The 13,255-nt window shown below is 34.1% G+C and overlaps 1 long non-coding RNA gene across 2 annotated transcripts in view; it reads left to right on the top strand.

Moving 5' to 3' along the window:
* The first annotated feature begins 1,760 nt into the window (after positions 1 to 1,760).
* LOC136027609 (uncharacterized) overlaps positions 1,761 to 13,255 on the top strand; it is a 50,674-nt gene continuing 39,179 nt past the window's right edge. For both annotated transcript variants that reach the window (XR_010617634.1, XR_010617633.1), the window contains exons 1-2: positions 1,761 to 1,818; positions 5,505 to 5,654. This is a non-coding gene — a long non-coding RNA (uncharacterized LOC136027609). The remainder of the gene's footprint in view (positions 1,819 to 5,504; positions 5,655 to 13,255) is intronic.

Below are 13,255 nucleotides of genomic sequence, written 5' to 3'. Positions count from 1 at the left end.
AAAATGCAAGGTGTTCAGGAGGGGGTATCCACCGTCCAATTACGCTGAATCTGAAACAGGGTAGTAGGACTTCTGGTTACCAATCCAATGATCCTCCTTCGAAGTTTATACAACCAACCTTTCAAAAGAAAACATTATACAACCAACCTTTCAAAAGAAAACATTATATGCCCCCAGGGCACAACTTACAACCCTTACCCTGAGAGCACTGGGGGGAGGGGGGGGGGGGGAATTTTATCCTCAAAGGCCCAATTTATGGATCTTTTAACAACCCTGAACAAAATGGCTATCTCAAAATTATAATTAGATAGGTTTTGTAAAATGGTGGGCGCTGAAGGGGGGTTCGTTTTTTGCTAATTATTTTCGACGATTAAAAAGTGAACTTGCCCCGTCAATATCTAATCGAAAGAGCTTTTTTCCAAGTTTCTATAAAAACAAATGGCCATCTCAACATTTCTATCAGATGTATTTTGGGAATACGAGGTTTGGGGGGGGGGGCTACCTACAGTCAAATTACTCAGAATCTTGTAAAGAGGCTTAGAACTTCTGATTGTTGCACCAATGAGCTCCCTCTGAAGCTTATATAATCACCCTTTCTATATAAAGCTTATATGCCCCCTTGGCATAACTTGCAACCCTTGCCCTGAAGGTGTTTTTAGGGGGGGGCATCATCCCCAAAGACATAATGACTGGACCTTCCAACTACGTTGAATAAAATGGTTATATAAAAGTTTTGATAATATGTTTTCTAGGAAATAGTGGGAACAGAAAAGGGGTTATTAAAGCGAACAGAAGCTATTCCGTATATAAGGGGCACTGCCTATGACCAAAAAGATTGAAAGGCAAATAGTCCCTTTTTCACACCTGTGTTTCCCCCAAGATATCAGATAATTTTTTTTTAAATAGATATTATTTTCAGCTTAGTTGACAAGTCTTTAAGCTGTGCCTTTGGGAATGACATGACCCCTATTAATTCTTGTGTATAAGGCCATAGGTTATAAAATTTACCCATCATTAAATATTGTATTTTTACTTTTGAATTGCATGGACATTTTTCGATTGGGGAGGATTCCCTGGGTAAATTTTATACCGAGAAGGAGGGGATTCACTTACATCCTTTGAAAAACGGTGATATGCTAAATTATTACAAAAATTATTTACAAAAATAGATTTACAATTAAATTACAAATAAAAAATTATTTACAAAAATATTTACAAGAAATAGGCTTCGAAATCAATCACAATTTATAGTCAGCATTATGGATACAAAAGGTGTTGATTGCTTATCCGTCTTCTTATTTGATTTTCTGTTGATTCGGTGCTGACTACACATTAAACTCGTGGAGATTTATATTTGACGTTTACAATCATTGGTTGAAGTATAATTACCCTTGCATTATCCCATTGTTTTTTTTTAAGTCATTCATTTATTTTATTTTAAAACGAAAATTACAATTTCAATAAATATTTCTCCCCAAAATATTTTATTTTTACCTCACTGTTTACCATTTATTCATTAAAATTCAAAATTTCCTATTTTCCTTATTTGTAGTTTATTAGTCAGGCTGGGATCGTGAAACAGTTCTTAGGATGAAAATTGGTTCGTGAGCTAGAAAAACAAAAATCTCGGAACCACTGCTCGAAACACTATATTAAAAAATTATTTGATATCGAATGATCTCGAATATTCCTCGGGTTTTTCTGTTCACAGCGCTACCTTTATTAAACTCAATACCGCCGAATCTTTCTAAAAGAAAAGAGCAGCAGGCTTAGCACGCTGCAGTGAAAGAAATAGTCTATATTATCTTATTTAGATAGGTTGCTAATGATATTTTTGGAATAGGCTGCTAATAGTTCTTTCTTAAACAGTCAATACAAAGTTCTGTTTTTGGCTTGAAGTCTAGAACATAGGGTGTTTAAGAAGATAGTAGCCTAGTTATTGTTAGGCTAACATGTTTTTCCTGTGATTTCACTATACTTTGCCTTCAAATCTCACCCTAATGCGCAAATGCACAGCCTAAGCTGTATATTTCCTACGTAATGGGTTTTATGGCTCTTGGTTTTGTTTGCACTGATTCAATTTTCAGAGAGAAGGGTTGAAATATAACTGATACATTGCAAAATACGTAGAAAATGTAGAATCCCAGTAATGGGCCTCTTTAAAATCTGCTGAAAAATTCTATTTCTGAGCTAAATATGGCTAGACTTGCTTCAGCCTTGGGTTTTTGTCAACAGTTGGAAATGTTGAGAAAGAAGTAAGTTAACAAAACAAACTTTTCTTTGTAATATGTAGGCAAATTGTAGTTTCCTCTATGACTTATTCCCTTGTTTGTAAATATATGTGCCAAATTATACTTCCCATGTATTTTCCTAGGATATGGGTTTTAGGGTTATGGACCCTTGTTTCAACTTAACATCCTCAAATTGAATCAACAATTATGAAACTATGAAACAGAAAAGTGTACTAGAAATGTGTAATCTATGCTGTTTATTTTTAAACGGGGGGGGGGGGGTAGAGTGGGAGTAAAGTATGGTAGTAGCACCCTCAAAGTAGGGTATATGAACTAAAATTTTTTATTAATATAAAGCATTTTTTTTTAACATATTTCCTTTTCAATAGCCCAAGCTGTAGGCTAACAGGCTACCAGCATGGTGTTAGACAAATCTCTGTTTAAAAATGAAACAAAATGAATTGGGTTCACAATCAAGGCTATTGAGAATGAAACCATTTACAGCTATGAAAACCACTTAAGAAATCCTAAAATACATACTTATATCTTTTCTAAAAGTACTTTACAATACCTTACAACCCCCTAAATATATAGTACAAATTCTTCATTTCCCTTCTTTTTTTCTGTTTCTTGATTAGACTGCCTTTTTGTTCACTGATTTAACACCATAAAAGCAACATTTGCAAAATAAAAGTAAGACAAATGCATAGGAAATTATGAACAACCTTTTAAAGTACTGTTTTGGTGAAAGGATAATTCTTTCACCAAACAAGAATAATTATGAAAAATTAGAAAAAATGAGGTATTTTTAAATTACAAATGGGTGATTGGATCTCAATGAAATTTGATATTTAGAAGGATATTGTGTCTCAAAGCTCTTATTTTAAATCCCAACCAGATCTGGTGACATTGGGGGGAGTTTGGGGCGGGGAACCTAAAATCATGGAAAACACTTAGATTGGAGGGATCAGGATGAAGCTTGGTGGGAAAAATAAGCAGAAGTATTAGATACGTGATTTAAATAATTGAAACGGATCCGCTCTATTGGGGGGGAGGGAGGGGGGGGGGCTATTTCTGAAAAACTAGAAAAAATGACATATTTTTAACTTACAAAGGAGTGATTGGATCTTCATGAAACTTTGTATTTAGAAGGACCTCATAACTCAGATCTCTTATTTTAAATCTCAACCAGATCCAGCATCATTGGGGGGGGGGGGACCAGAAATCTTAGAAAATACTAAAAGCAGAGAGATCAGGATGAAACTGGATGGGAAGAATAAAAACCTGTCTAAGATACATGACTGACATAACCAGACCAGATCTGCTCTCTTTGGTGGAGTTGGGGGGGGGGGTAATTTGAAAAAATGAGGTATTTGTAACTTACAAAGGGTGACCAGATCTTAATGAAATTTGATATTTTGAAGGATCTTGTGCTTTAAAGCTCTAATCTTAAGTGCTGATCAGATCCTGTGACATTGGGGGTGTTGGAGGGGGAAACCAGACTTCTTGGAAAACATGAAAATTGTGGTATTTTTATCTTACAAATAGGTGATCAGATCTTAATGAAATTTGATATTTAGAAGGAATTCATGTCTCAGAGCTCTTATTTCAAATCCCGACCAAATCTTTTGACATTGGGAGGAGTTGCAGGGGGAAATCTTGGAAAATACTTGGAGTGGAGGAATTTGGATGAAGCTTGGTGGATAGAATAAGCAAATGTCCTTGATACGTGATTGACGTAACCATACCAGATTTGCTCTCTTTGGGGGAGTTGGGGGGAGGGGTTCAGTAATTTGGCGAGTTTGGTGCTTCTGGATGTGCTAGGATGATGAAAATTGGTAGGCGTGTCAGGGAGCTGTACAAATTGACTTGATAAAGTCGTTTTCCCAGATTCGACCATCTGGGGGGCTAAAGGGAGAGGAAAAATTAGAAAAAAATTTGGTATTTATAACTTTCAAGTGTGTGATTGGATCTTAATGAATTTTGATATTTAGAATGACATCATGACTCAGAGCTTTTATTTTAAATCCTGACTGGCATTAAGCCTCTGATTTTCCTTTTAAATGAATCTATTGATTCATAGAATTTTGTTAGAGCTCATACCATATGAGGTCTTGGCTCTTAGCTCTTCTTGCCTTGTCACAAGTGCCATATGAGCTCTTAGCTCTTGTTTATAATAAAACTTTTCTTTCTGTTGCTGGGTTACTGTTAATTTAATAAGAAGAAAGATTTCAGCTTGAGAAAAGTAATTTATAACATTCTATCTTGGGTAATGGCTTGGATAACTTTCTGCATTTTGGTAATTATACTAACAAAAGTAGCAGCAAATTAGAGCCTTTTTTTTTATATTTAACTCTATTTTTGCTTGGCCATGTCTAATATCAGATAGATTTTTTGATTTAAAAATATTTTTTTTCAATGTATTGACAACAGGCTTCTTATCTCAAACATAAATAGATGAGATTGGTTGATATGTAAGACTAGACTAGTTGAGAATAACCAACTACAATCTTGGAAAACTTAAATCATGTACATACTGCACAGATTTTAACAAATTCAATGATGAAGCAGTCTACTTCTTAGATTGTATGTTAGAAAGTTTACAAGGATTTAACTGTTGAACTATCCAACTAATCTTTTGTTTAGGATTGAACAGTATTTTTGAAGATTAGACTAAAGCTTTAGATGTACATCTTAGAATAAGCTCCAATATTGAATATCAATGTATTTAAAACAGTCAGAATTTTTTAGGGGCTATTATATTCTGGATAATCACATTCTCATGAACGAAATTCAGAAAAATTATTAAACTATCTAGTATAACAGTTCAAAATAGGATGATTACTGTTATATTTTTGTCTTTGAAAGGATGTGTGGTCTTTGAAGTTAACTATCTAGTTCTTGGTGTTATAATAAATTTTACACCCAGATTGGTAGAAATAAAGATATATGGTGTCCTAGACTAGGTAAATTAGATAAAGAAAAAGAAACAGTAATGGCTACAGGCTACTGCAATTTTATAGGTATTACAACTATAGCTATAACCAATACAGTATTTAGTTGTACATGGGCTATACCTTTGCATGGTGTTCAAATTACGGTAAATCAGCTAATCCAATAGATTTTGTTGTTGTAAACCAAAGACTGTTAGGATCAATACAAGATCAAGGGCATATAGGAGTACTGTTATTGATGTTAAAAGTAAAGATTACTGTCTAGTAGGGTTTATGGCTCATTCACAGCTGAAATTAAGGAAAAATAACTACATTTCAGGAAGGTATGCTTTTAGTAAGCTTCATGATGATAATTTGAGGGAAAATTTCCAAGAACAGTTGAATACCAAACTCGATAGTTTGAAACTTGACAGTGTAGAAGATGGATGGAATAATTTTTGGAAAGTCACATGTAAAGTTGCTGATAAAGGTACTAGTTTTTTTTTTAACTTCAGCTTATATTATGTTTTCAGTCTCATTGAGAGACAGTTTTTAGTCTTGCTTCAATTTTCTTGCCCAAATTGACAAAATTCTTGCCCTGATGCTTTAAAAGAAAAAGGCTTTTGCCAGCTTTGCCTCTTACTCAGACTATCAGTCTTGAGTTTTTCATCATTTATCCCTGTCTCTTAACTCTTTTATTTTAGGACCACCAGCTTGATTTTAATTCTAAAATCTAACTGTTTTAAATTCGCCTAAAGATGTAAATCTATTAGAGGTGAGAAAGAAAAAAATTACAACAAATAAGTTCGTTTTTTTATGGACTTCTGTCAATTAAATATAGAATATTAACTTAATTCAGGAAGGTTTAGATTTCTTATTTAAATTGTGTTATGAAAGAGAGAAGAAGAAGAAGTTTTAAAGTAAAACAACGGAAAGAAGCGCATCAATGTATTTATATTTAAACAGAATTACAAATTAAAATAACTTTTTTAACTTAATTGAATATTTTAACATAATTTTAAACAAAACAAAAATTTATGACTGAAATAAAATTCAAAAACATTAATTCTTTCTTGATTCCAGTATGAGGCACTAAAACTTTGAAAACAGAAGCCTTACTTTTAATTTAAAAGTTTGAAGGGCCATAGATAAAAAATGATGTACTAATATCAATGGCATTGTTTTTATGGCACTTGGTATTAACCAAGTGACATATAGCAATCGCAAATCCTGTTGGTCTGTCTGTCCTGGTTTTACTACTTCAGGCACTTCCAGGCAAGCTAGGACAATGATTTTTGGCAAGCATATCAGGGACCGGACCAGATTAAATTTGAAATAGTTGTTTTCCCGATTTGATCATCTGGAGGGGGGGGGAGTGTGGGGCCGGTTAATTCAGGAAAAAATAGAAAAAATGAAGTATTTTAACTTACAAACGGGTTATGGGATCTTAATGAAATTTGATGTTTGGAAAGATATCGTGTCTCAAATCCCGACCACATCTGGTGACATTGGGTAGAGTTGGGGGGGGGGGGGGAGTAATTCGGAAAAATTAGAAAAAATGAAGTATTTTAACTTACAAACGGGTTATGGGATCTTAATGGAATTTGATGTTTGGAAAGATATCTTGTCTCAGAGCTCTTATCTTAAATCCCGACCAGATCTGGCGACATTGGGGGGGGGGGGGTGAACCTAAAATCTTGGAAAACGCTTAGAGTGGAGAGATCAAAACGAAACTTGGTGGGGAAAAATAAGCAGAAGTCCTAGATACGTTATTGACATAACTGGAACCGATCTGCTCTGTTTAGGGGAGTTGGGAGGGGGGGGGGGTTTATTCTGAAAAATTAGAAAAAATGAGGTATTTTTAATTTTCAAAGGAGTGATCGGATCTTAATGAAATTTGAAGTTTGGAAGGATATCGTGTCTCAGAGTTCTTATTTTAAATCCCGACTGGATCCGGTGATATTGTGAGGAATTGAGGGGGGGGGGCCTAAAATCTTGGAAAACGCTTAGAGTGGAAGGATCGGGATGACACTTGGTGGGAAAACTAAGAACATGTCCTAGATACGTGATTGACATAACCGGAACGGATTTTCTCTATTTGGGGGAGTGGGGGGGGGGGTTAATTCTGAAAAATTAAAAAAAATTAGGTATTTTTAACTTGCAAAAGAGTGATCCTATCTTAATGAAATTTCATATTTAGAAGGACCTCGAAACTCGATCTCTTATTTCGACCGGGTCAAGTGTCATTGGAATTGGGGGACCGAAAATCTTGGAAAACGCTTAAAGCAGAGAGATCAAACTGAAACTTGGTAGAAAGAATAAGCACTAGTCCAAGATAGGTGACTGACATAACCGGAACGGATCCGCTCTCTTTGGTGGAGTTGGGGGGGGGGGAGTAATTCGGAAAAATTGGAAAAAATGAGGTATTTGTAACTTACGAACGGGCGATCATATATTAATGAAATTTGATATCTAGAAAGATCTTGTGCTTTAAAACTCTCATTTTAAGTCCCGACCAGATCCGGTGACATTGAAGGAAGCTGGAGGAGGAAGTCGGAATTTTTGGAAAACGTAGAATCAAGGTATCTTACGAATGGGTGATCGGATGTCAATGAAACTTGATCTATAGAAGAATTTTATGTCTCAGATGGTCCATTTTGATGGACCATCAGATGGTCCCTGGATCCAGGGATCCAGGGACATAGAGCGTCGGAGGGAGGAAACATAAATCTTGGAAACGGGAAATCTTGGAAAATGCTTAGAGTGGAGATATCAGGACGAAACTTGATGGGAAGAATGAAAACAAGTTATAGATACAATATTGATATAATTGGTACGGATCCGTTCCAAATGGAAGGTTCTAATTTTATTTTGAACAATTAAATTTGATTGGTGGGCTACATGCCTCCCACGCTCCCCCCTCAAGTAATCCATGTGTCATATAACCCTCACCACGTATTGCTCGGGGGAAAGGGTTTCAAGTTGTACTCCGCGTTCATATAAGGTTATTGGGGAAGAAGTGGTTATATCAACTTTCGAGGATACTCATTTGAAAGAAAAATTAAAATTCCGGATTTCTTTTTAAGAATCAAAAGTGATTTAAGGGCAACAAACCTCCGGAGCTGGGGTGAAGGGTCGTAAGTTGTGTCCTGGGGGTATATAAGGTTATTTTTGAAGGGGTGGTTATATCAGTTTTTGAAGAGGCTGATTTGATTGGATATTAAAGGTTCTAGTTTTCTTTTTGAGAGTCGGAAGTGATGAGAAGGTGCTTCTAGCCTTAACCCCTAATGCATTGCCCCTCCAAATTTAACAGATCCAACCTATGAGATAGCCCTTTTGTGCAAACTTGTCCACGTGTCTTAACAATGCCTCTGGGTTCGACACCCCCTTGGCCCCAGAGCTTATGGTGAAGGGTTGTAAATTAGGCCCTGAGGGCATATAAGGTTATTTTGGAATTCATTACTGTCAAATAATGTGAAATATAAAATTGGTGTTACATATTAACCCTTTAAAAATGTATTAATTCTATAATTAATTATATCATTCCACTTTACATTATTTTGTAGGGGAAAAATATTTTTCATGGTACCCTCATTCTTTGACTTTTTGTTTTGTTATTCAAACTTTTTAAAAATAAAATTGTCAGTTATTAGCTCCCTCGTCATTTTACCCTCTTTCCCCTAAGATTTTGCTCTAGATCTAGCTTCTCAAATATATACTCTTTTTTTTCAATATTCAACACAGATACTCATGCTAAACTAGATATATTTGAGGGTACTTAGCACAACCGGTATTACAACGGACTAAATGGAAAAAAAATGACAGAAAAATATTTCATATAGGCAATAAATGGGTTTATCAGGAGAAGGGGGTACACTGCAGGGTAACGACTATTATGTTGAACGACTATTATTGAAAACGAGTATAGACTAAGGAAATTATTAACAACAGAAATGAATTTTACAACCCCCTCCTCCTTGATGTGAAAATATATACTTTGAATGCAAAAGATTTTGTATTATTTTGAAAAACCGTTAGAACAATTTGCGTTGTAAAGGGTTCTTAACAAAACTTTGTGACAAAATAGATGTGACGAAACCAAACCTTATAAATAATAACTGATCTACTAAACCGAAGGCTTAAAACACCCCTAAGAGTCTCATTATTTCAAAATATCATTTTTACTAAAACAGGACAATTAACCAAGCTTAGTAATACTTTCTGGTACATTATTTTTGATCTAGATATTTTAACTTTAAATTTCAATGAGTCAAAATCTGGTTTTCCCTACATTTTTTTTTTTTTTTTTTTTTTTTTTTTTTTTTTTTTTTTACAGAGCCTTTTTTCTTAATGGGATCATTCTGAATCCCACAAATAAAAGGAGAATAGTATCCATCCCTGTCTCTGAAATTTTGTGTGTAAGTGACTGGCTCTGTGGACCTCGCTCCCATAAGAACCTTGACTGAAAAAATATGATGCCATGTAAATTGTATGGTTGTGATGTTTCCTTTGAAGTAACAGTTCACCTGGACGATTGAGTTATGATACCCATTATCATAACTTAACGTCTGCGAACTGTTTTTGGAAATAAAGAATGATTTCTTAGAGTGACTAATGTAGTTGACTGCTATAAATATTAAAACAAATGGGAAAATACTTTGACAACTTCTAAAGAAGAGATAAAACTACACTTATCTCTGTCAAAGGCAATATGAGGGCATCGTGAAGAACGAAAAGATGGGCCCAAGTGAAAGGTTAAGAAATAAATTTATTAATAGAGGCGTTAAATCAAAGGGGAAGGGGGATGAGGTGGAGAGGGGCAAGGGATGGAGAGAAAAACAGAGGGATAATGTAAGAGATAGAATAGAAGATATGAGATTTTTTGGGTCTCGCTTTTGTTAAATATACCTTTAGCATTCTAGTGTTATTTACTCTTTAGTTTATTTATCGGAAAGGAAACCAAACTAATAGTTTACGTGTATTCTTTTATATCTAGGGGTTTTTCGAAAGCTCCCATGAACAATTCAATCAATCAATTTACAATCAAAACAAGCAAATCAATTTAAATAATCCGTTTCTCAGCCTATTAGGAGGAGTATAACCCCAACCACATACCTCAGAAAAGTATTAAAAGAAACAAATTAATAAATTTTCTTTAAGTAATTTTCTGCGGAGGGAATATTCCGTAGATAAAGGAGGGTCCCAAGGGGAATTTTTGGTAAAGGGATGGATTTTTTCCAGTGGAATTATCTAACGGAGAAGATTTTCCACAAAAGAGAGTTTGCTTCAAAAGTTCATTTTTTATTTTTATTACTATTTTTTTTAGCTCTAACAATCGGCTGGTGGAGAGCCTTGTCAAAATATCTGTTTTTATTTTCTCTCTTCGTTTGCCCATCAGCTAGAAATATCCTTCAATTTCTAGATGATAATTCCTTGTTTGTTGTCATACGTCATGGATCTTTTTGTAAAAAAAACAACATTTTTTTGTGCAAAAACCTTGTATTTCTAGAAGTGTATGCATTTCTTATCACATTAAAGTCCACGCAAAAAGCTGCAATTTGACGCAGGTCTATCTAAATTACGATGGTGAATTTCTATTCTTTTTTTTTAATATAATTTCAACAAAACCCTACATTTATGCGTCAATTTTATTATATTAATTTGGATTTTCTTATTATTCATACAACTTTAATCTAAAAAAAAAAAAAAAAAAAAAAATACAGAACAAATTCTGAAAATATAATTGGGTAGATAGATAAAATAGATTCAAGGCTATTGATTATTAGCAAAACTAACTCGTTGAGTTAGGGCAAAAAGTTTCAATCACTGTAAACAGTGCAGTAATCAGTCAGTGGATCAATATAGAAAAAAACCTACAACGGTAATTATGTTCTATTAGAATTATCCAGCTATTAGAATTATCACAGTATATACATACAGAATATACAGAGACACCCTACAAGCAAGTAAAGTCTTGTTAAAATCTTGTTTTTCATTCCCCTCTTATTGATTTTAATTGATACTGAGAAATAAAGGCTCTTGATGACTTATGAAAAATTTGGGAGGAGGAGAACCTAGAAAAAGATGAGCAGTAGTATACTCTGTACAAAAGAGTAAATAAATAAAACTACAGGAATAGAGTCGTGGAGAAAACCCAGAGTTGCAAAAAAGACGTAGTTCAATCATGAGAAGAAAAAAAACACAACTAAATTCTTCGAGTTTGTTCTCCCCCCCTCAACACAAAAAATGTATGTGGAGAATTAGCTAAAAAGTCAAACTTGTGAGAAAAACAGACTTCGATATCGTTTACTGTTTTATCCAAGTTTAAGATCAAACTCAGAAAGCACTGGCAACTATTTACGAAGTACTGAGTCTTTGCTAGGTAATTTGCTGCTACTCACGAGTTGTATGATCCACGTTTATTACTCCATATGATCTTGAATGCCTTGAACGGTAGAGGGCGAGGGAGGTAGGTGATGCCAGACGCCAAGAATAATTCGTCAGTAGTGTTTGGAGACTGAACAGACTTGAAGTATGTTCACCATCAGTCAACCCTCATCATCTTATCAACAATGTATTTTGAAGTGAGACGCTCTTCTTGCTTTCCGAAAATGGTTTCAGCAAGCAATTGGTACAGCTTTTAAGTATCATTGCTTATCTCCGACATTTCGATTTCTGTTGCTACTCAATCTCAAATATTTTTACTTACCCATTTCCAAGTAGGCTCTCCATTTTAGGGTTCGCTTGTTGATGCACCTCTGCCCTCTTCGATAGTGGATCCATTCATTTCTTTAAATTAAGACCAGCAGTGCTAAATCTAAAGGAGGAGGAGGAAGCTTGTCGAAATATCTGCTTTTATCTTCTCTCTTTGTTTTTCAAAAAAGCTTAAAATTACCCTCGTTTTCTATATTATATTTCCTCGTTAGTGTCAGGTATTTATATTTCCTATCAAACTCATGTATTTCTTTTCATTTGTGTTTATATTTCCTGTCATTTGTATTTCCTATATCCTATGAAATTTGACACACGTTTCTGTTTTTTTGTTTTGTTTTATAGCACTAAAAAAGATTGTAATTTGATGCAAGTTTCAGGTCTCTATTCATCAATCTTCAAATTTCAGGGTTGTGAAATACTTTTATTTTTTTCAAAATAGTAATTTCTACAAAAACCTACATTTTATGTTTCAAATTTTTATATTAATTTTGATTTTCTTTTGATTCATGCAACTTTAATCTAAAGAAAAGAAAAATATTGTGAAAATATAATTAGGTAAATGTGTAAAATAGATTCTAGGCTATTGATTATTAACAAAACTGACTCATTAAGTTAGGGGGAAAAGTTACAATCACTTTAGAAAAGACTTTAATCAATTTAATTAATCAATTTAGTAGAAAAATACCTACAAATGTAATTGTGAGTTATTAAAAATATATCAGAGTGTATACAGACATACAGAATATATATAGACGCCCTACAAACAAGTACAATCTTGTTCTGTTTGGTTTGATTCGTCTAACAAACTTTGTTTTTCTTCATTTCCCACTTTTTACTCTGTCTGATTTTTGCAAACAGAAATCCGTGTACTCAACAGACAAAAAAAGATAGATGAAAAACTTTGCTTAAATGATTTACAAGTGGAACAGGAGGACGGGGTATACTAAATTGTTCATACTTATATAATGTTCATACTTACCTCTTTGATGTCACATTTGATGACACATTTTTGTCTTATAAACCAGTAAATGTTTACAATTAAAAATGAACGAATATTGCATACAATATGAAAACCCCTAGTACAATAACGTTTGAAAAGTGTTGAATTGAAAGAAAATAAATAATTTGATTCGTCAGAAGTTTGTGGTGTTGGAGGCTATTGAACCCTTTACAGAGTGTAGTTAAAGCCAAATCTTTTCGCAGGGGAAATAAGGTATTTGATAGATGTTAAACTTCAGTATGTTGCTTTTTGCCCTACGTGTTTTTTGAAAATATCAACCTCTGTTTATACGGGTAGAAAAAAACACTAAAATTCCAGCAAAAATGATGAAAATAAGCACGTACAACAGAAGGGCAGGACGTACTCATCATTTACAA

This window comes from Artemia franciscana, chromosome 5, assembly GCF_032884065.1.
Source record: "Artemia franciscana chromosome 5, ASM3288406v1, whole genome shotgun sequence".
NCBI lineage: Eukaryota > Metazoa > Arthropoda > Branchiopoda > Anostraca > Artemiidae > Artemia > Artemia franciscana.
The sequence above is the reverse complement of the archived record's forward strand: the minus strand, read 5'-3'. Positions and strand labels throughout refer to the sequence as shown.